The sequence below is a fragment of the Lipotes vexillifer genome, unplaced genomic scaffold (assembly GCF_000442215.2).
Source record: "Lipotes vexillifer unplaced genomic scaffold, Lipotes_vexillifer_v1.1 scaffold1179, whole genome shotgun sequence".
Lineage (NCBI taxonomy): Eukaryota > Metazoa > Chordata > Mammalia > Artiodactyla > Lipotidae > Lipotes > Lipotes vexillifer.
The window spans coordinates 1,928,621-1,953,906 of record NW_006783890.1 but is presented as its reverse complement, the minus strand read 5'-3'; positions in this window follow the sequence as shown (position 1 = coordinate 1,953,906).

Genomic DNA, 25,286 nt, shown 5'->3' with positions numbered 1-25,286 from the left:
AAGGTCCTATTAACCCAAGGGACATTAGAAATAGGATGCATTTTTTTATTTGAATCTGTTGCCACCCTATTTTGGTCTGAAGTACCTTTTATTGAATATCTGAAAAATAGTAGATATTGAATAAATATTTGTTGAATTTTCAAAATTATTTGTTTTATATACCTAATGCCCCATATTCAAGAGTGATTTCATTTACTTTCAGAAATCACAGATTAATTTTAAAAATTATGTTGCCTTTATTTTAAAACCATGGTGCCAATGTAGCTGTCTATCCATAATTGAAAAAAAATGTTTTAATTGAAAGATGATCCATGCTCTTAGACTTAAATAATAATGGGTATTGATTGTCCAACTTTTGGATAGCTCCAGAACGGAAAGAAAAGAAAGTTTAGTTGAACTAAGTAATATAAATAGGCACATAACTTGTCTACCTTATTTATTTAATACCTCTCTGCGACTGTTAATGATAATTTTCCTGGAATAACTTAAGCCAAGGGTAGCAAGTTCAAATGCCATAGGGCCAGGCATGTAAATACCTTCTGGAGTTGCTGGGTTGTTTTGGGAGCTGTGATGAGACATTGACATACTCTGTTTAGAAGTATTTAAATTCAGTCTCCATGTTTTAAAACACTGTGCTCATCAAACAAAACCATTTGCCTCCCTAACATTTTAGGCACTAAAATTAAAACTAAATTAAAATGAACTAAATTAAAATGAATATACGGCAGTGGTTTTCCAGTGGCCTCTGTGGAAAGGCAGCACCAGAATGACTTCAGTTTGTTAATGCAAATTCTAGTTCACAATTGGACATTCTAACTCTGTAGATCTAGGTACCCACATTCTAATGTACAAACAATGTATATTTCTAAGGATTTACTGTTAAAAATACACAAACAAATGATCAAAATATCAGATGCACACTTCAAAAATAAAGTCATTAGAAATGATAGTGAGTGACTGAACAAGTAGTGTTTGTTGAAATGAGAGGTAGCAGATGTGAGGCAGTCCTGATGCTTAAATATTGGCTTGTTACACATATTTCTCTTTATTATTGGTTGTATTTGAGCTTTTGCTTTTGTAAAATATAGGCACAATATGCAGTAGAGACCAAGGAAAGGAAATAATTTGAGTATGTAGATTAATACAAATAAATCCTCAATGGTCAGTGCCGAAGTTTGTTTCTGCTCTTCCTTTCAATGTATTCCCACATATTTAAATGAGAGCTTCCTGGAGGATATAATGGTTATGAATATTGGCACTTAACCTAGAAGCAGAAGTTGAATAAACTGTGGGAAAATAAACTTCTCTTGACCATGATTTCAGGATTAATATCAGCAAGCAATTGTCTAAACTATAATTGTTTTCTTGATCTGCTCTTTTTTATGACAGTAAAGAAAGCATTCTAGTGAAGTAATGCAATGTATTCATCTCCTTCACTTCTTTTTTTTCACCTGATGTGTTTGCCTTGTTGCAATAGTGTCTTCAGTTTGTTACCCTCAGACCGCCAGCCCACGACTGGCCTTGATATTTCAGGTGAGTGTTATTTCAGTACCTGTGTTGTTCTGCTGGGCTGGTCCCTGGATGGGATCTGGGGACCCTGAAAAACTAAATGAGACTGGCCATGTGATGAAGAGTGGCTGGGCAGCTGGTGGAGCCCAGACAGATGGCGCAATCTCAGAATCCAGAGGGTTTGGGCAAGAAGCATTAGCCAGAAGTCTAGGCAGCTAGGAGTCAAGGTAAAGAAGATAGTTACGAGCATGGGGATGTAGAAGAAAGTCTTTAGTATCAGGAGACCAATGGGGGGAATGAGTCTGCAATTCAGTCTTATAGCAGCTACAGTCCTGGATGGGAACCATGGCAGAAGCAAGAGCAGCGAGGGAGAAACAAGAATTCTCTACCAGAAGTGGGGACTGAAATGTTTAATCTTAAGAGTTCTTAGGTTCATAGGTTCTTAATCCAATAACCTAGTTTTTAGAGGCTGGGTTTAAGGTTGGAATGAGATTTGTTTCCAAGCTGACCCTTGGGATTCTTAAAATCTTCCTGTCTAGCATCAAAAATTTCTCCCAGAATCAGATACCAGCAGTTAGAGAATTTAGTTGACCTGTTCAGGATCACAAGTTAATTAGTGTTGGGGCCAAAGTTAGATCCTAGGTTTTCAATTTTCTTCCTTCCTTTCTTTCTTCCTTCCTTCCTTCCTTCCTTCCTTCCTTCCTTCCTTCCTTTCTTTCTTTTCTTTTCTTTTTCTTTCTTTCTTTCTTTCTCTTTCTTTTTCTTTCTTTCTTTCTTTTTTTCCTTCCTTCCTTTCTTTTTTATTGGAGTATAATTGCTTTACAATGTTTTGTTATTTTCTGCTGTACAATGAAGTAAGTCAGCTGTATGTATATCTATATCCCCTACTTCTTGGACCTCCCTCCCACCTCTCGCCCCATCCCACCCATCTAGGTTGTCACAGAGCATTGAGCTGAGCTTCCTGTGCTTTATAGCATGTTCCTGCTAGCTATCTATTTTATGCATGGTAGTGTACATATGTCAATCTTAATCTCCTAATTCGTCCCAACATCTCCTTCCTCCACTGTGTCCACATGTCCGTCTCTACGTCTATGTCTCTGTTCCTGCCCTGCAGATAGGTTCATCTGTACCATTTTTCTAGATTCCACATGTATGTGTTAACATACGATATTTGTTTTTCTCTTTCTGGCTTACTTCACTCTGTAGGACAGACTCTAGGTCCATCCACATCTCTACAAATGACCCAGTTTCATTCCTTTTTATTACTGAGTAATATTCCATTGTATATATGTACCACATCTTCTTTATCCATTCATCTGTCATTGGACATTCAGGTTGTTTCCATGTCCCGGCTATTGTAATAGTACTGCAATGAACACTGGGGTACGTGTCCTTTTGAATTATGGTTTTCTCAGGGTATATCCCCAGTAGTGGGATTGCTGGGTAGTTCTATTTTTAGTTTTTTAAGGAACCTCCATAATGTTCTCCACAGTGGCTGTATCAATTTATATTCCCACCAACAGTGCAAAAGTGTTCCCTTTTCTCTGCACTCTCTCCAGCATTTATTGTTTCTAGATTTTTGATGATGGCCATTCTGAATGGTGTGAGTTGATACCTCTTTGTAGTTCTGATTTGCATTTCTCTAATAATTAGTGATGTTGAGCATCTTTTCACGTGCCTCTTGGCCATCTGTATGTCTTCTTTGGTGAAATGTCTATTTAGGTCTTCCACCCATTTTTTTAATTGGGTTGTTTGTTTTTTTGATATTGAGCTCCATGAGCTCTTTGTATATTTTGGAGATTCATCCAGTGGTCCCCAACCTTTTTGGCACCAGGGACTTGTTTCTTGGAAGACAGTTTTTCCATGGACCAGGGGTGGGGGTGGGGGAGTTTGTTCAGGCGGTAATGCAAGCGATGGGGAGCAGCAGGTAAAGATTCACGCGTCCACCACTCACCTCCCTGGATTAATCCTTTGTTCGTTGCTTAGTTTGCAAATATTTTCTCCCATTCTGAGGGTTGCCTTTTCATCTTGTTTCTGGTTTCCTTTGCTGTGGAAAAGCTTTTCAGTTTCATTAGGTCCCATGTGTTTTTTATTTTTATTTTCATTATTCTAGGAGGTGGGTCAAAAAGGATCTTGCTGTGATTTATGTCATAAAGTGTTCTGCCTATGTTTTCCTCTAAGAGTTTTATAGTGTCTGGCCTTACATTTAGGTCTTTAATACACTTTGAGTTTATTTTTGTGTATGGTGTTAGGGAGTGTTCTAGTTTTATTCTTTTACATGTAGCTGTCCAGTTTTCCCAGCACTACTTATTGAAGAGGCTGTTTTTCTCCATTGTATGTTCTTGCCTCCTTTGTCATAAATTAGGTGATCATATGTGTGTGGGTTTATCTCGGGGCTTTCCATCCTGTACTATTGATCTATATTTCTGTTTTTGTTTTCAATTTTCAGACCAGGGCTCTCTATGCCACACCAGAAATGCATGTAGAAATATTTAATTGTTTTTGACATGTTTGCTTGTCACTGTTGTTTCATAACCATAAAGAGAATTAAATAATTAGGGACAGATTACGAGAGAGATAAAATGAAGCAATTCACAGACACATCTAGTGAAGACATACAGAAATTTGTCTTGGATTTTCAGAAAGCCTCAGAACTGACTGACTTCTCTGATTATAATTTACACATGTCTATGGTTGATTTTAGATGGATTCATTATAGATTGTCAACAATCATAAGATTTTTCAGATTGGAAAGTTCCATTATAAGTGAATTACCAAATAACACATAATTCCATGTACCTATCTTACTGATAATTTTGTCTTTCCTTTCATTCTTCCAAACTTAGCATTAAAAAATGTCTTGAAATTCTGTTATCATAGTTTGAGCCTTTCTGACCTGTTATTGTCCTAATTACCAAATTTTGAATTAAAAGTTTATACAGGATAGATTCCTATATTATCTGAAAATTCAACCATTAATTCAAAGCAATTCACACTCTATGCAGTCATAATTCCATTTATAATTTTATGTTCTGTTTTTGCCTTATAACCTTTAAAGTTAGCGTGGACCCCTAACTGATATAAAAGGAACCGATATTTTTTATAGTAACCAAAACATAAAAGAAATATTATTTCAAAATTTATCAGATGATGTTATTCAGAGATGAATTGCAGTATTACAGCACAGTTGCCTTAGATATCTCAGGGTTTTGTTTGTTTTAAGCAGAACTGATTTTTTTAACAGCAGAATCATTGAACTTTCTGACCTTCATAGGCCCAGGACACTGAGAGTATAGTTTCATTTTTACTACACAGAAACACACTCAGCTGGAGACTAAGCTCTGACATCAAGGTGCCCAGGGAAAGCTGCAGGTGTGGGAACGGGAAGTGAATGGGCCAAGGTGGAGAGGTTTTTGAGAGAATTTCTGCCACAGAGAGGATAGATTCAGGAAATCTACAGTAACAGGAGATTTTTAATTAATTAATTTAATTTATTTATACCAAACAGGGAAGAGAGAAAAAGCAAAAAATGAACGGCATGTCCAGAGATTGGGACAAATATTTGAAAGAGCTGGGAAGAGAAGGAACAAATTTTGTATGAGAATATCTAGAGTAAGTCGAAGTCTGCAGTCTTGCTACTGAAAGCATTATTCAAGAGCTAGAAGTATCAACACCAGCTGTGAATGCATTAGAAATGCATTCTTGAACCAGGTTCTGTACTTTAACACTATCCCAGACAAATTAATGGTTGAGATTTAAGTTTGGGGAGCCTGTTTTTGACATTAAAATAAATACAAATATACCTTCAAACATTATCAGAATTACTTAGAAATTTTTCTTTGAAGTTTGAATTTTACATTTTAAAGCTATGGGAAAATGTTAGAGATCTTAACAATTTTGTGTTTTACTTCTTGTTCACTCTCAGTTTTCTTCATGTGAAATATTTAATTATCAAGGTAATTACGAAGTATGCTTGGTCAAAAGCATCCTATTAAGTGTTTTATTGTAATATTAAAATATTTTATTTTTTAATGGATTGAAATCAACCATGAGCTTGCTTTTTAAATTACAGTTGCATACCCTCCCCAGTTTTTGTTGTTGTCAGATGGTGCATTTTTCTTTTACAACATTATTTTTAATAAATGTGTGAATATAAAGCATTGAGATTGCTTTACAAGTGTTACAACACTTCCATTATGATTACTGGATTATATCCTCCCACACCTTATTTTGTTTTGCTTTGTTTTATTTTATTTTAAATCACTCATTATCCAGCTTAACCCAATTACCCATTAGTCTTGGCTGCAAATACTTTTTAATGCCGTTCAAAAAATTCAAATCCACCACCCAAAGCAAAGTTTTGCCAAAGGAATAGATATTCAAAAATTTGCTACCAGTATGAAAAGTAGTTTCCAAAGACAAGTTCTAAAAAATATTTTTGGCAAGTGTAGTATCGGTATGGTAAATGTCAGTTTCCCCAGGTGTCTGCTTTCTAAGAGTTTATGTTCAGGCATATATACACATTTGATATATTTGCTAAAATATCCATTTCATTGCCTTGAAAATATAGCAAAAGCTGAAGGAAGAAAAAGAGCTCAAATTCAAATTGTACAATTTTTTTTCTTAATTATAGATGAAAACTTGAGTCAGGTAGAAATATGGTAAAGCAGTCCACTATAAAAATGATAGAAGATTCTACGTCAAGTTGACTATTGGAAATAAAGCCACTATGATGTTTCATCAAATATTAGGATTCAGTGCCAAGGATTTTCATTATACACAGGGTATGAAGTACTTTATAAATCACCATATCTGCTGACATTCAATTACATTCAGTCTTATTAATATGAACTGTAGAATGTTTTTAGGTGTCTACTGGCAGTAAAATCAGCTTTTTTATTAAAAAAGCTTGGCAATCATACATGGCCCAAAAGTTCACAAAGCACCTCTAAACATCAAATATATAAATGCTGATTATTTTTAAATGTTTCAAACTATAGACTGATTACCTAAGAACCTTAAAAATAAATACCTGTCCATATGCCCAGGGTCTGACTGAAATAGGACAGCAGACTTTGTGCAAATCAGGTAGTGATTTTTCCAAGAAAATGTAGTCCTTCCACACCTCTTTCTATATGATAACTGTTTATTTTGCACAATAATATATTTTTATGAGTGAATCTGGTACGTTTGTAAAATGGTCTCAAAGTCTCTGGGAGAAGAAACACCTGTCCTGGTTCTTGTAATTCCCCAATAATAGCTCCTGTACAGGGCAGATAATATTGAAAATTTACTCAACATTTTAGCATTTTCACACTTCTAGGTAATGTGGACTCATCTTTTCTCTCCATTTTATATATTCTCTTCCAACTGAAGAATCCTTACATATAGCTTTTAGATGAGAGGTTTGAAACACTGGTTCTATTTGAGTCATTTATAAAACTATTGATTCCTGGATCTGTATCCAGGTATTCTGACTTCTTGTTCTGTGGGATGCCCAGAGATGGTATTACTATTATTATTATTATTATTATTATTATTATTATTATTATTACCACCCCTGTTAATTCTATTATGCAATCTGCATTGGGAACTGCTCTCAGATCATGGCTACGAGGAGCTGAAAAGCCTCTGTATAATTTTGCAAGTAGTACAAGAGAGAAGAGGTATTCTTGTAAGTTGTCCTTTAGACTACCACAAATTTTATGGCATTGATATGAGCCGCATGATTTTGGGGATTTATTTGCATATATATATTGTAATATATATATATATATATATATATATATCTCAAATGTACTTATGCCCCATATTTAGAAATAAATAAATTTTTTATTTAAATAGGGCTTAAAATCATCTGTTCAAAGCAAGGCGCTTCAAACCTTAAAAAGTTCTCTCAGGTGTGTAAGCACCTTGATGAGAAATATTTTTCGATGACCACAAGGGCGTGCTAATGAACCGTGACTGTAAATGGTGTAATTCAGAATTAAAGTAAAATCGGTAATCATATGTGCAGTTGAAGTCATTGTTATCAGCAAATTTTTCTTTTTCTGAAAATAAATGATTTATAGTGACAGTAACATAAACTGCTTTCTATTCTGTATGTATAATTTCTCTATTCCCACAATATAGTAAGGAATTCTCTTTCTTTGGAAAATATTTTCCTGTAGAGATGTTAGTTAAATTTTCTAATTTAAATGCTTGGATATTGTTATAGGTTTGTTAAATATATTTTAAAGGGACAGATCAAAATGTTTTCTCTAATTTAAAAAATGTTTCTAGTGTCTAATTTGTTTTCCATGAACATGTTATACTTTTATTAGATTAAAAGTAACACTTATTTTTCTTATGACTATGAATGACCCTGAGCAGATTTAATTCTTCATTTGTTTCATAATTTATCAAACTCAGACTTGAAATGTACTCAGAATTGACAAATGTTAAAATAGTTATTTTGGTAGGATTAAGAATTTGAGGAGATAAACCTTATACTTGGTTCAGACTTTAAATAGTTAATTTTTTCCCAAAACTTAACTTTGTAACAAAAGAATATTCTAAAATATAAGCACAGAAATCATCTATGGAATTTAGTCCAATAAACATTATGAATGCCTTTTATTTTGAAGCAAAAAGTGCTGGGATTTCATGAATAAAGAAGGCAGGTTCCCTGTTCTCAAGAAATGTGCAGTTTAGTGAATTTAAAATTGTTAGTGTAGTGGAGATTAAGAGAGTTGTGATTCCCTCCCCATTCTGTTTTGTACCTTTCCCCCATATCATCTTAATAGGCCTCAGGATTAGGTATCTTCCCCTACAGGAAGACTCAACGCATCCACCTTTTGGAACAATTGAATTTCCATGTGGCATGAAAAGCTGGTAAGGCAAGCAGGAGTTCTGTCTTCCAAACAGAAGATATTTGACTCTTTTGTAAAATGTGGCAATGAGTAAAGCAGAGAAAAGCCTTTGAGCTAAACCATGGAAACTTATTTTTTAGTACTCCAAAAACAGTTTCCTGGGCCTCCTGTCCTCCAGTGGTCCTGCATGCCAGTATCCGACTGAGTAACGCACAAGTACATTGAACTGCTTCTGTTGAAGCACTTCTTTCCTAGATTTCAGAGCCCTTCATAACATACCTCCTTTATGGTAATATTTATCTCCACTCTGTACCTTTCCATTTTTTATCATGTGCAAACTGATGTGCATTTTTATTTGTGAGGACCTGGGCTGGATACACTCTGAGGCTGGTCTATGCTTCAGAAAGTTAAAAATAGTTCAGAGTCTTCAGAGATGGGGCTGAATGTAGTTATCATGGTCATTTAAATCAGGATTTTCTTTTGGTGAGATTCTATGACTATTGCAGAAATAGCTGCATGAATTTTGGTTACTCTGCTGTCTGGACTCTTTTTTTTTTTTTTTCTTGCGTTACGCGGGCCTCTCACTGTTGTGGCCTCTCCCGTTGTGGAGCACAGGCTCCGAATGAGCAGGCTCAGCAGCCATGGCTCATGGGCGCAGCCGCTCTGCTGCATGTGGGATCTTGGGGCACGAACCCGTGTCCCCTGCATCGGCAGGCGGACTCTCAACCACTGCGCCACCAGGGAAGCCCTGGACTTTTAACTTAGGCTCAGGATTCCTGTTGCCTGGTCTCACCACCAGCAGCCTGAGCCCCATATGATGACTTACCTACATGCCTTTTCCCATACTGCTGGTCTGTGTTTTGAATTCACTACCCTGTTTTGCTACGTTGTTGGATCCTAAGGATCCGGATACTTGCGTTTTTGATTTGAGTCACTCACACGGATGCGATATGTCCCATGCCCCTCCCCTACCTCATCTCTGCCTTGATTACCCAAGCTTGAACTGATGTGACTTCTCCAGTGTCCCCATGACACTGATGCCTACATAGCTAACTCGCTCCTTGCCTCGCGATATGTCACCTCCACCTTTCTCAGGGCAGGCTTCCCTATGCCACAAACGCAATGGGATCGTCCTATTTGTGCTCGTACATCAACACTTCCCTTTTTTATGTCATCATCCATGGAAAATCTAATTCTCAAAACACTATTTCTACTTCCAAAACCTTTTGTTTCACTAGAATCTTTCTCCTGTAAACATAGACTTTTCCTCTGTTCCATCATCTGAAAGATTCCCCTCTCTTCACATCCTGCCTATTTCTTTGTTGCCCAGTTTTAAGGCAGATCTTTCTTTCATTGTCTTCTGGAACAAACAGGCTCACCTTAGCGTCAATCCTGGGTGCAAGTTGTTAACAAGAGTCAGTTAGGAGCTTCGTTGCAACTAAACCTGCTGTTGGCAGTTGATTTTATTGAAATGGGATTTGTTTTAAACAAGTTGATAGCTATACAGAAGCTTACGGTCATTGAATGAACCAAGATTAGTTGCACTCAAATTTATAGTGGATAAAAACTGACTGGGTAGGAAATGAAAAAATAGGAGGGTATTCTAGTTTCTACTGTGGCTCAGGACGAATACCCGTGACCACAGAAGATAATTTGAGGAGCAAAAATGTGAACAGAAAAATGAGACAAAAAACAAATGAAGCTGTTAAGCCAGCACACTAATTCAAGTTGACTTCTGTGACTGGTGGGCCAGGGGAGTCCTGAGAGAACTCACAGGGGATGAATTTTTGTCTTCAATACTCCACATTCCTAAGTAATGCTTTGGCTCAAGGTTAGAGAAAGCAGAGTGAAATAAGATGGGGAAAATAGACTTTGGGGACTCCTGAGCAAGGTAAAAACTGGTCTGAATTTGTGGAAATGGATGGAGAGATTTTATTGTTCCTAGAATAACAGGTAAAACCTATCTTTAGGTAACAAAAGCAGGGCTTTCTGCTGTATATCAGCAACATGCCTACACAGTTAGACCTTACCCCTTCCATCCATCTCTAGATTTTCTACTCCATAATCAGACATTTTCTGCATTTTAGTCATAATGACTTCTTATGGTATCTATATTGGTTCAATATATTGGTTTATATTGACAAAGACTACTGGAATAAGTAAGGAGCATAGCTGTGTTCTTTAATTGGAAGATAAGATTGTAGCAATGGTCAAATTAACACCAGCAAGGTCCATGTGACATGAGGATGTCCCCACCCCTTATCACAGTCCAGTAAATATCCTGCATTAAAAACAATGTGGCAGAGTATTCTTGACTCTAAATTTTTAAAATAAGCTTGAAGACAATCAACTAATTTTCTTACTAATTGCCCAGTTGTAACACTGATGATATCAATAGGCTTAGCAAGTTTAGTGACTTCAGGTCACATTTTATATTTTTTAAAATGTATTTGTTGACTAAAGCCTATTATTTTTTTCTAGCCTGGTAAATTTTTGCCAGCATCTGGGTTTATAAGCCCTGTGTGACTTACATAACAAATGCAATTAGTCTGTATGCCATTTAATTAAAATTCCATGTATGTGGTCTATTTATTCAGGAACTTCAAACTTTATCTCTTCTATAGGATAGTTAATACATAAAGTACATTAAGGGATTCTCAATTATCATTTAAAACTCATTATTGGCAATGTTTAGCAGCAATACAGTAAAGTTATAAACACTTCTATATGCTTCTTTTACCATCTAGCTTTGTGCAGTTGTCTGCAAAAACAAATTTTCCAAATTTAACAAGGAAAATTTCATTGCTAATTAGATTTAGAATACAGTCTAGAAACTAATAGAAAAAATAAATTTAAGAAGAGGAGGCAATTTGTCCAAAATTATCTATGAAATCTTTACTGCTACCATGTAAGGTCTATTTTCAGTTTACTTTTCTTTAACATCTGTAAAACAGTGATTAAAATAATATATAAGTGCGTACTAAAATAACTGGTGGGAAAAAAGCATAAAATAGATGTCTTACCTATATGCAAAAAGTGAACTCATATTCTTGTGTATTTTAGAAAATTTATACTTATTATCACACAATTTAAAGATTTTTATTTTATCACAGTACTTGGTGGAAAAAATCTTCTGGTCGTTTTTAAAGGAGTGATACCACACATTGACAGTAGATGGCACCATTGTCATTTTCTAACAATGTACTGCGTCAGAAGGGGCAAAGGCTCTCATGGGCACCCATTCTTTCATTTAGAAGGCGAGAAGGGCTACTGCCCAAGAATCAAACTTGAAAGTTATTATTAATTTGAAATTACATCAAAGTTCCATTCTTTTGCCACTCTCTGTTTTAAAAGAACAAAAATTCCCTCATACCTTTGCTGTTAACTACTCCACTGGGGTAGCCTAAAATTCTTTTATGTGTAATGATTTTCTTTTAAATGATTTCAGTGCTTTTGCTGACACAACAGAACAAAGTCTTACAGAAATGATGCTAAGGAAAGAAATCTATCACCTCATGATAAGGATAACAATACTGTTTATTCATCTTTGATATTTATTATCCCTTTCAGTAGTATTGCATGTGTAACATGGCAGTTATAAAGGTTGCAGTCAGTTTTCATTAGGAAGATTATCTGTATTTACATTTTCTTACAAATTGCTGAAATTACCTCCCACCAGTTCTTTTGTCAATCCCCAATCCATTTACTGCTACTTTTTATCCTAAAACAAATAACAGCAGCAACAACAAAACTTAGTTCCCTACTTTTCCCTCCAACGGTTTTCTATTGTCCAGTTTAATACCAAGTCAGCCATTAGTCACTAATGGATTAGTAGCTTGAAAAGGTGGATGCTATTGACAGGCCCAGATGGATTTTTAAGCATTTCTCTAAAACTCCTTGCTAATGTTCCTTTCACACTAACAGTTAAACATGTCAATCCCTTCCTGCAATTTTTTGGTTTTGCTCCAATCAAAAAGATAGGGTTTGCCATCCTATGATTTTCATTTTACTTTAATCATGGAGATCTAGTTTGCCTCCCTAGGATTTTCACAGTTGATTGATAGTGTGAAATAGTGCATCGGTAAGAGAATAATTGGAGAGAACTCCATGGAGATTATCTGTTTTTGTTTTACTTGCCATTATGCTTCCATCTAACTCAGAAAATTGACTGATGACTATTATATTTGAGCCTGTGTGTATGTATACAACTTTCTTCAACATACTTGGGATGTCTTTCATCTGCTACACTTATTTTATAACAAGGAGTCTGGGTACAAAAGAGGGCATCATTTGATTCTCTGGTTCATTATATTTCAGCTACTACTAGAGCTAAGAATAAAAGCTAACTTTAAAATATCTGATTTGAGGACTTCCTTGGTGGCACAGTGGTTGAGAGTCCGCCTGCCGATGCAGGGGACATGGGTTCGTGCCCCGGTCCGGGAAGATCCCACATGCCACGGAGCGGCTGGGCCCGTGAGCCATGGCCGCTGAGCCTGTGCGTCCAGAGCCTGTGCTCCACAACGGGAGAGGCCGGTTATGCATTCTTGGCAGGCATACTACATTAGTGATGTTTTGTCCTTCTCAATATATCAACAGTAACATAAAGGACCCAGCATAAAGTAGATAGTCACTGTATCTCACCCTATTGTTATATCTTTTATTGTGAGCAGTTTCTCAGCATTTTGGGGGAAAACAAAAAAAAAAAAAAAAAAAAAAAAAAATTATATATATATATATATCTGATTTGACAATCACCTATGCAACCAGAAATGGTATAAACAAAGGTGAAACATATTTTCTAGGAATATTCAAAGAGATCAGACATTGCACTTTGTTTAGATGCCTAGCATCATTCAACTATACTATCCTACAGGTATGGCTGAATCAGGAAAAAATGACCGCTATTCTTAATATTTGGGATTGATGTTAGATGCCAAATAGCCTGCAGCTGGTGTAGAATGCTTCAGCCTTATGAATAAGTGAAGCTATTTGAGACAAAATCATCTCTAATTTCTATTTCAGTTTGGTTTTTGTTTTCATCAGCATCCATATGACATGGCTTTTATCTCTATAGATGTGCTAGGTGTTATATACTAAAGGAAAGTGCTAGATGCTATACTGCAAGTAAATAGGAAAAGTCCTTATGTGTCAAGGAATGTTCTTATTTTGTGCCCCACAGCTAGAACGATGCCTTAGACAGGCGAGTATTTTGCTCAGCAAATAACTTACTAAAGATGTCAGCAAGACAATACGAAAGATTCGTTGAGAAATACAGAAACTGCATATGTATGCAATGTATGATTTTTCACAAGCTATAAACCCACATGCGCAACCATAGAATTGAACTTAGAAATTGTGATCTAGTTATGTCCAGGCAATTTGAGTATTTTCTGAGATTTCTCTCAAGCATTTGAGATTTAAACTCAGTTAAATTCAGGATTTTACCTCTCCCCCTACTGCCATCTTCTGCTTCTACAGTCTGGGAGAGTCCACAATCTCATTTTGATACACACTGGTCCATATCAGATTGGCTGTTTCCTTGTATCAGTAGTGATATAGTAGTTGTAAGTCCATTTCTCTCTGGCAGTTTTAGTATAGGCCAGGGTTTCTCAGTCTTGCCACTATTGACATTTTGGGTCAGACAGTTCTTGGACAAATTCAGATAATTTGGACAGTCGTGGAGGACTCTTTTGTGTATTGCAGCAGCATCCTTGACCTTTACCTACTAGATGCCAGTAATACTCCCTCCAGCCAAGATAATCAAATATATCTTCAGACATTGCCAAATGTCCCCTGGGAGGTGAAATTGACCACCTCCCTTTAAAAACTACTGTGTAGGTTTTTAAAAATCTCTAACTCTGCTGTATTATACTCATGTACTCTATCATTCCAATATTATTTCTATTCCTTATTTGAGACTTCAAAACATTGTGTGAATGCTTATAATATATTCAGGGGCAGATTTCAGTTTTGTAGGGATTGAAGTTATATCGCTATGGGTCCCCTATTTAAGGAAAGGAATACAGAATTATAAAAATAAAACTAAGCTTTAATAATAAGTTAATAATTATTTAGAAGGAGAAAAAAGAAATTATGATAAATCACAAATTTTTAAAAGCTGACAAATACTACAAATATCATAAAATCCAGAAAAACACAATACGTTTATTAATTAGCTGTTTATAACACTCTTTTGGACTCCATTTTTGGCTACATATTCTATGATAGCCTCTACAGTTTTTAACATTATTTTTTATAGGGAGAATAGGTCATTTAGGTTTTCTCTACTATGGGTAAATTGACATTGTTTTTTGTTATTCTTGATATTTCAGAAAGGTTTACTTCAGCCTCACAACTTGTTATTCTTGTGAACCAGTATATTGCAATGCATAAAACATGTGACTTTGCATACAAACATTTCTCTGCTTTCAGTATTGCTATAGATTGGTGTTTTGTACAGGAATTCTAATAAATTCTATTTCACCTAATTGCCATCAAAAAAAGAGATAAAATGGGAGGAGTGTTTAATAATAATTAATCATAGTAAATGTGGCATTATTGAGTTCATTCATGACAGGAGTACATTTCTGTTTTGACTAGTCAACCTTGAGAACTGAATCCTTTGCTCACAATTTTACAGCTTTGATTATTGGAAGAATTCCCTAGAGACTAGCTTCTAGAGCCACACATTTCAAACCTTTTTTTCTTCTGCTTCACACATTCTTTTAGTTCTTGGTGCCATAGGACACATTCATATAGAAATACAACCTCTAGCTTTTCACATTACTGTCTCCATCCTCGAGTAAGTGAACAAGGGGACACAGTGGGCATGGTACACCAGGAAGGCCAGCAATAATGTAATTATACACAGAATTGACCGCTAACCCCATGAACATAGCCCACTTTACCCAAACTAAATATGTTCTCTACTTACCTTGCCCTCAGAAGGAGTAAAATGCCCTGGCCACTGCAATACACCCTTATACAAGATGGAAATATGACAGGGAGGACATTGGAGTGGAAAGAGATGGACATCTTCTTTAATGGTAGTTAAAACATCTTATTTTTGCAAATTTTACAAAAATTTACCTGAGTGAAAAATACATTCCGATGGTCTCTCCCAGGGCCTCAGAAGTGACATGCAAATAAAGAGAACTGAAACATTAACTTCATTAGTTTAAAGCAAACCCATTTTAACCACAGCTCCTGCCACAGGGGAAGATGGTGGGGGAGATGGAGGAGGAGAGAAGATGGAAGCAGGAGATTTATTTTGGGTCACAGGAAATAAGTAGAGAATAAAGGGTTCATGATGTCTGAAGAATGGAAGGAGAATTTCCTAGCAATAGTCCACATATTAGTTTTACTTTTTTACCTTAAAGCTAATAATGCTCCCTCCCTCCAAAACAATACAGAGAAAAAAAAGTATTTTGTAGCACTTAATTGCATGGTACATTTCCACTGGATTAAGAACACTCTTGTTTAGTTTGACAAGTTTTAGAATTTCACATAAATGGAATTACACAGTTTATATGTTTTGTGTCTGGCTTTTTTTTTTTTTTTTCTCAGCATAATGTTTTTGAGAGCATCCATATTGCTGCAGGTCTATCAATTATATACTTCTTTTGTAGCTGAATAACATTTCACTGAATGTTGTACTATCGTTTTTTTAATCTGTTCATCTGTTGATGGACATTTGGGTTATTTCCAATTCCTGGGTATTAGAAGTAAAACTGCTTTGAATGTTTATATACAAGTCCTGATGTGGCTATATGTTCCCATTTCATTGGGTAAGTAACTAAATTGGATCATTCGGCAAGCATATGTTTAAAGGAGTATCATGGGCAAATTACTTAATTTCTCTATACCTCAGTTACTGTAAGATGGAGAGTTGGCATCTACTGTATAGGCTATGTGAGTCTAATCCATACAGAGTATTTAGCACTATATCTGGTAGACAGTAAGCATTCAAGACATGAGATGATGAGAGTTATTATGAAATAAGGACATTCTCTAGGACTGAAGAAAATTGAGACTCTAGTAACTGGAGCTGTATGTTGCCTGCTAAATGCAAAAGGAAAATCAAATTGCTTGGAGCCTATGGTCAGGGCTGTAATTCATCACCATCACTTGGTTGCTTGGCATTTTTAGGGACGTTCTTAATCTCTCTGTGCACAGTTTCCTCATTTATGAAGCTGGAGGAAATCCTGTATTATTATTAATATTATAGTAATAGTAGTTCATATTGTATCAGATTTTAAAGGAAATCTCTTATATCGGGAAGGTATATGGTTCAAACAGATTTTGTATAGGTTGATATTAAAACACAGGAGGGTGAAACTGCATTTGATGATTGAATTGCTTAGTAAAGTTTTTTTTTTTTTTTTTTGCAGTACACGGGCCTCTCACTGTTGTGGCCTCTCCCATTGCGGAGCATAGGCTCCGGACATGCAGGCTCAGCGGCCATGGCTCACGGGCTCAGCCACTCCGCTGCATGTGGGATCTTCCCGGACCGGGGCACGAACCCATGTCCCCTGCATCGGCAGGCGGACTCTCAACCACTGCGCCACCAGGGAAGCCCAAGTTTTTTTTTTTTTTTATAACTGTGAAGAACTGTCTGCCTTTTTTTCTCCTTGAAAATGTCCTCATGCAGGAGAGTACCTTCTCTTATAACCTACAGTTTTCATTGTTTCACTCAATCAAAGCATTCCCTCAAGGAGATTTTTCTTTTTTTACAACCTGGTTGATGTTTATGGGAATATGTTGATGGAGATCTTTTTATCCTTAGCTGCTCTGTGATAGTTATGTAATTTAGGATTTTTTTATGAGGTTCCTGACAGCTAGGGGAGGACTTGGACTTGGTGACACTCTCAACCATGAAACAGTCAGGACCTGTGATGCATCTAGAGTTTTTTATAGCCTAATTTCTGCAGCACATAAAATATCAAAAGCTTGAATTCTACCTCACCTAGTAATGCCTGAATATAGGTGGCTATAGTATTGGAAGGGGCTGGATTGACCAGGAAACCAAGGAGCTACTATGATATTGGAACAAAGGGCCTTGCTTATATAAGCTTTCATGGAAAATTATTTATTTCAGCAAGAATAGACACACTGCATAAACTGGTCCAAGGAGGCTGTTGGAGATCACAAGGTCAACAAAATATCCTTCACTTTTATAAGCCAGAGTATCTCTATTTTCATTTTGTATCTTGATATCATGGTACTTCCATTTTCTATTCTGTAAATAAGATAAAATAAAAATATTTTCAGCTAATTTTAATTAAAAATAATGATTATTAATAATCTTATGAGTTAAGTATGAACATGCAATAATAAAACTCAGTAACTTCATTTTGTCTGACAAATTATAAAAATCTTCTAATTTTGATTGATGACTAGGTTTTGAAGATACTATTCAAGACTGTTATTGAGAAATTTATTACTGGCTTTGGGATTCTTAGAGGCTAGAGAATAAAAGTCACCAATTCATTCCTTCATTGATTCAGTGAATACTTATTGAAGGTCTAACAAGATTGAGGCACTATTTTAGGCTCTGAACAACAGGGATGAATAAGATAAATCCCTGTTTGGTGGTAAAAATAGGCACTAAACCAATAAGAAAGTGAATGTATACAATTCACAAGTAGAAATAAAAGGTATAAAGAAAATAGCATGTAGGTTGTTTGTCTGGGTAACAGGTTTCCTGGAGGAAAGCATAACAGCACAAAGATCTTGGGGAAGAATGAGATGGCTCTGTCCGAGTAACAAGAAGAAAGCCATTAAGGCTGGATTACATGAATTATGGGATGCTGGATACCTTTCCCAAAACAGCCTAAAACCAGCAAAGAAACAACTCTCTAACTTGGAGTGTATGAGGGGTGATGTAGAAAAGGGGTTAGATTGTGGAGTGGCAAATATATAACAAGAAAAACCTTATGTATTTAATACAATTATTACAACTACTTATTCATTCTTCCTCTCTGCTATGATCTGAATGTTTTATGCTATGATCTGAATGTTTGTGTCCTCGGCATATTCATTTGTTGAAATCCTAACCCCTGATGGTGACAATATTAGTAGGTGGGGCCTTTGGAAGGTGCTTAAATCATGAGGGTAGAATCCTCATAAATGAGATTAGTGCCTTATACAGGAGGCTCTGGAGAGCTCCCTCGCCCCTTCCACCATGTGAGGACACAGCTAGAAAGTGCTGTGAACCAGGAAGAGGGCCCTCATCAGAACATGACCATGCTGACACCTTGATCTTGGACCTCCCAGCCTCCAGAACTGTGAGACATAAATTTCTGTTGTTCATAAACCACCCAGTTTGTGGTACTTTGTTATAGCAGCTTGAATCGACTAAGACACGCTCTATTACTCCAATGTTTCAACCAAATGACTTACTCTTCTTTGACAATCTTCTTTTCTTTCCTGTTTTCTTACTTTTGCTTAAATGCCTTTTTTTTTATCAGCAATGATTTCTTTCTTTTCCCATGTTTTCCGAAAACTTTACATTCTTTAAGACAAGTTAAAAAATGGATCCTTCATGAAGCCTGATAGATTTATCCTCTGAATTCCCCATAGTATTTGGTTTATGCATCTGTTTTCTGCTGTATATTCTAATTGTTGTCCTCCCACTTGATTGCTAGAGGGCAGCAATCGTGTCTTATTCATCCTAGACAGTTGGTAGTACCTAGCAGTGTCTTGGTTTTATGGGGTGTTCTCACACTATGATTGAATAAAAGAAATATACCTGTTCACTTTTCCAGTAAAACTCCAATTATTCCCAAGGTGAGTTTTCTTCAACTTTGTATCTCTGATGCCTAGTACATCACCAGGCATAAGGAGGAGTTCAGGATCATTTAAAATAAATGAACCAGTTTAATGTATTATTAAAATGTAATAGAAATATTATATAAGGTTTTTAAAAGTAATAGTTAATATGGAGAAGGTGAATAGTAGGAGTGATACAATATACTTCTGAGTTTTTACATTTAATATGAATAATATTTGTAAGTGTATGATAGGAGATTCCGGTATAATGTGGGACTATTGATGTTATTGTTTGTAGAGCAAATGACTTCTTTTGAACTTTTTGGAATTAAAATTTAGCTTCAGAATAGTTATTTACTTAACATGAGATTGTATCTCAGCAATACTGCTAGTTCTCCTATATATTTTTATCATTTATTTATTAATTAGGGTTAGTAAATTACTGATATTATCAAGAAAGTTAGCAAACAGTGCTTTATCACCAGGTCGTTTGTTATATTAGTAGTGTGTCTTGGCTGCAGGTAAACTGTGAGTACAATAATTTGACACCCTCATCTTTTGGGGGCTAATATTTGGGCTTACAGCCAAAACCACTTCAGGACTATCTTCCTTAGAAATAACAAACTATAACTGTACATTGATAACTTTGACTTGAATTATCAATTACTTTAATGTGAATTTTAAATAATTATTCTGTACTTATAATTCACCCTGTACTCATTAGTTTTGTTATAGTTATACCAAAAACATAGTGTATGGTCAGGGGATTAAAAGAACATGGTAGTTTTAGAAACAGCAATTGAGAGCTTGGCAAGAAAGAAGGAAGGATATAGCTTGAACAGTGAAAGCTCTTTTGGGGCTACTTGAATAATCAAGGGGCACTGAAGCTGTTTCATCTCATAGATAGAGTTATATAAACTCTGTAAGATTCTTACATATTTATTACAAGCTGATAGATTTATTGGGTACATTTAAGTGATTTAACATAGAAACTATCTCATGTGAAATCAGTACTTCAGTATTTTCTATTTTTCTTAATCGGTCCAATGCCCAAAACTTCATCAGATTCTAATTCTAAAAGGCTAGAAACTGATTTGTGGGAATGATATAATGAATGATGTAGGGGAGAAACTCACCATGTTAATTATATTTGAGTACTTTTCTATGCCTGCACAGAGACTTTCTAATTTGCTAAACCATCTCTGACAGAGGCTGGTTGAAGGCTAAATTTAAGAGTGTTTCTTTCAAAAAATTTGGTAGGTTGAATTATTGGGTTTCAACTCTGCAGTTCTTGATATGGCCTCATGGCAGGTACTTTCTTGGCTTGATTTTTGAGCTTTATTTTGGATAAATGTTTGGATTGGATTTTTGAGTTTTATTTTGGTCAATGGGGGTTTTAGTTGAGGTGACATTATTGTGTGCTGGTCTCATCCTATAGATAACCAATGTTGTGGCCTTGCTCGGCCCTTGTGGTTCTCATTGTGATTGCAAGATGCCCTCAGCAATAATCATCAGGAAATTTTGAAAAAAAAAAAAACCAAACGGGTTTATTACTTACAAGCCCTGGAAATTACATGACACACCTGGGGCCACACAGTGAAGCAGAGAGAGAGAGAAAGAAAAGAGAGAGAATCAGCCTAGGTTTCTGTTGAGAGTGGGGTTTTTAAGGCTCACTCTTTATTGATGAATTTAAGTCATAAGAGCAAGAATTTAAAGCGCTGGAAGAGAAAAATTAGTGGCCCAAGTGGTCAGTTTTTGAAACCAACCAAGATCAAAGGAGCTGGGCAGGGAGGGGGTTGGTGAAGCCTGGTTCTTTATCTAGTCATATGATGGGCAATGTATTTATTCAGGATAGCCATCTTTGAAGTGGGGGCCTCTTTGAAATGGATGCCTGGGAAATCAAAGCTTAAGTCAGGCACTTGCACTAAAATAAGAGACAACCCAACTGTCAGAGCTTCCACTACAGACTTGTGCATAAGCCTGAAATGGCTTTTGTGGGGTTGAATTTGCCCTCTTGTTCTCTTTCTTTTTGCCAAGAGAAGAACATACTTGTGGAACCTCTTGTTAAGGAGGATGAAAGACACCTGGAAAAATGCCTGGATTTAACCAAACTTTGGGATCAAGCCTGTCTAGATCAGCTGAACCTCAACTGACTCACAAATGCATAGGCAAGAAAGAACGTCTGATTGTGTGTCTGCTCCTGTGTTTTGGAGTGGTTTGTAAGGCCACAATTTTGTGGCAATGGCTGACTGATAAATTGTTCAAGATGTTCCGGTTGCCTGTTAAGAGTTTGGGCTTCATTTTGCTAATGAGACTAAGCGATTAGGTTATTTTCCTGAGGTCACACCAAACCTCCCACAGTAATCTGAGGCTACCTGTGTCAACATTACTTTCGTTTGAGCCAGGAAATTTTAAGTCAGACTCCAAACCAAAAAACATCTTTGCTGTTTGCTTCAAGAGATTCTTGCAAAGCAATTTTTCTGGGCAAACAAGTTGCTCATCTGGGCAAATAACATCTCCTCGTCACAACATCAGTTTGCTCAGCTGAATAAACAACTCACCTATTAGGACAATATGGTTACATACCATCATGTATTATATGATGCACTTTTTCTTTTAAATTTTGGATTTTTTTCTTCTTGTTAGTCTTTGTTATATTCTTAACTCAAGCTGTATTTCCCTTCTGCCCCCTTTTTGTTTTGGTAACATTTTCCAATTTTATGCTATTATATGTTGCTATAAAAGCCATTCTTTCTTGAGTAATTTTTCAAATTGGAATCAGCTATTAGATTGTCAACTTTCAGAAGGAGGAACCGTCTGCTATTCACTAAAAAAAATTTTTTTACTGAGGTATAGTTGATGTACAATATTGTGTTAGTTTCAGGTGTACAGCACAGTGATTCAGATATATATATATATGTATATATATTGTATATATATATATATGTGTGTGTGTGTATATATATATATATATATATATATATATATATATATATATATGTATGTATGTATGTATGTATATATACTCTTTTTCAGTTTCTTCTCCCTTACAGGTTATTACAAAATATTAAGTATAGTTCTCTGTGCAAAGTAGGTCCTTGTTGGTTATCTATTTTACATATAGTTGTGTGTATTGTTAGTCCCAAACCCCTAATTTATCCCTCCACCCACCCACCCTTTCCCCTTTGGTAACAATAAGTTTGTTTTCTATGTCTGTGGGGCTATTCATTTTTAAATTCCTACTCCCCTCTTATCACTGATGCCTAGTCCTGAGCCCTGTACATAGAAGAAATCAATACATATGTATTGTGTTGAGTACATTCTTGTATTGCATCCTTGACTCAACTTCTTTCTTCTAAAGACCAGAAAAGTCACGTATGGAGTTTCAGATAGCCTGTAATTTAAATATGAGAAAGGCAAAAAGAGGAGGAAGGGATGAACAGAAGGCAAAATGAGTCTGTAGAAATAGAAGGTCTTATGCAATAATTAAACCTGAATCAATTGGGATTTTAACTTATTAAATTTTTTATTTGAATGTACCATGTTTCTTTATTATTTACTTGGTGTTTTATAGTGCAAAATATCAGTAGGAAGCAATCAATACAGATATATTGATCAAAAATGAGTTAGAACAAAAACACTAAATAGAATTTTACCTGAAAATAGTTTTTAGAGGACACTGATTAAATTCAATAACTATTAAATAAGTCAAATGAAATGAAACCATAAAAAATGCTTCACAGGACAAAATGAAATGATTTAAATCAAGGAACTCATCATAACTGGGAGTTGCTATATATAAAATATTTTCCCAAGTGAAAATATTTAATCTCTGTAAAAGGTACAGATTAAATGATAGGTGATACTTTTATGTATGTTTGAAATATTTCAATATAAAATCTTATTGAAAGACATAAAACAAAATTGAACAAATAGAAAGGACTACTATGTCCTTAGTCAGGAAGATGTTATTATTAGGAAGTCAATTCTCCTAAATATATATATTTGATGCAGTTCTAATTAGAATCCCAATGTGTTTTTTTAGGGGGAGGAGCATATATAAAACAATATTAATATTTATTGGCCCAAAAGATCTAAGAATAAAAGAGAAACCTGAAAAGGGACTTGACATTCCAGATATCAGAACAGCAAAATGGAAAAACCACTAAACACAAATAAATACAGTATTGGTAAAGAAACGAACAAGTTAGAGGAATAGAATAAATATTTCACAAATAAATCTCAGCAAAAATGAGAATTTAATGTATAAAATTATGTATTCAAGTGAAAAGAAAAATATTTTTTTCTGGTATTTTTTGTTCTGGTATTACTGGCTATCCACCTGGAAGAAATAAAATTGGAATCTGTTTATCACCTACACAAAAATAAACTCCAAATGAATTAAAGACTTAAAAATGAAAATAAAGAAGTAAAAACTTGAGAGTTTTAAGACTTTAAGAGAGTGTTTACCACACCTAAATTCTGGTAAAATATTCTTTTTTTTTTGCAGTACGCGGGCCTCTCACTGCTGTGGCCTCTCCCGACGCGGAGCACAGGCTCCGGACGCGCAGGCTCCGGACGCGCAGGCTCAGCGGCCATGGCCCACGGGCCCAGCAGCTCCGCGGCACGTGGGATCCTCCCAGACCGGGTCACGAACCCGCGCCCCAGGCATCGGCAGGCGGACCCCCAACCACTGCGCCACCAGGGAAGCCCTGGTAAAGTATTCTTAATCAAAACTGTAAACCCAGAAGACAAAAAATATAGCCATAACTGACTATAAGAAAATCGAAAGTTTTTTCATTTTAAAATGTATTATAAATGATGCCAATAACAAGATGATAAATGTGGACAAATATTTGTAACAAAATTGATAGGCTAAGACCTAATGTCAATCATTTACAAGCAGCTCTCACAATTTGACAAAAAACATAGAAAAGAGGTAAAGGGTAAAAGACACTTTACAACATTGCAAATTGAAATGGCAACAGACATGAAAGAGACACTACAGTTCACTAGTTGTCAGGGAGTGAAAATTAATGTAATATTGAGATGTCATGTTACCCCCAGCAGAGTCAAAAATTAAAGGAAATCTATACATGTACGTACTGCAGATGTAAAAGTGAGGTTTTAAAATGTGGGGCAGGGCTTCCCTGGTGGCGCAGTGGTTGAGAGTCCGCCTGCCGATGCAGGGGACACGGATTCCTGCCCCGGTCCGGGAGGATCCCACATGCCGCGGAGCGGCTGGGCCCGTGAGCCATGGCCGCTGAGCCTGCGCGTCCGGAGCCTGTGCTCCGCAACGGGAGAGGCCACAACAGTGAGAGGCCTACGTAAAAATGTTGGGCAAAAATAATCTGGCAACAACTACTGAAATTAAAAATAAATATACCTTTGAGTCAGATCTTCTACCATTCTATAGAATCTATACCACAGAAATCAAAGCAATATTACTTAAGTTTACATGCACATGGATTTTATTTATTATTGCTCATGGTTGCATTTTATGGTGGAAAGTTAAATAAATAGTATTATAATAAATACATGGTATTATATGTACATTAAGGAATAATGTACAGCCACTAAAAAAGTGAACTTTATTTATACAAATAATCTAGCCTCTCTCCCTCTGGAGAGCAAGCAGTTACCTGGTGGTCAAGTTGTGGTTTGTAATCAAGTTGTGGGCTTCTTGACCTACTTAGTTACATGTATAACTAGAGACACTCCTCAGTATCAGGAGACGGCGATAAACCTTGTAATCTGGCACACTCAGAAAGGATATTAAGTGATGATTGGAGGCCATGGTGGGCTATAAATGAGAAAAATATAGAAAGACATCATAGTTTTAACATGGATAATCTTGATGGGAGTGAGCAGATATGGTGGAAGGGTGAGGGGATGGGGAAGGATGATGCAAACAAAAAAAGAAATGAAAAAGGCTTTATGTATTTAATATACACATAATCACATATATGTGTATATATGTATGTATAAACACATTTATTTATGATTATATATTTAATTAAAAGCATAAGTTACAAATAGTTTTTTAAGAGGTTATAAACCCTAAAATCTGGCCATTTTCCTCTCTTATTTAAATCCTTTAGTGGCCTCCTATTAATTTTAGGACGATGTCCAAATATCTTGATATGGGCTATAGTC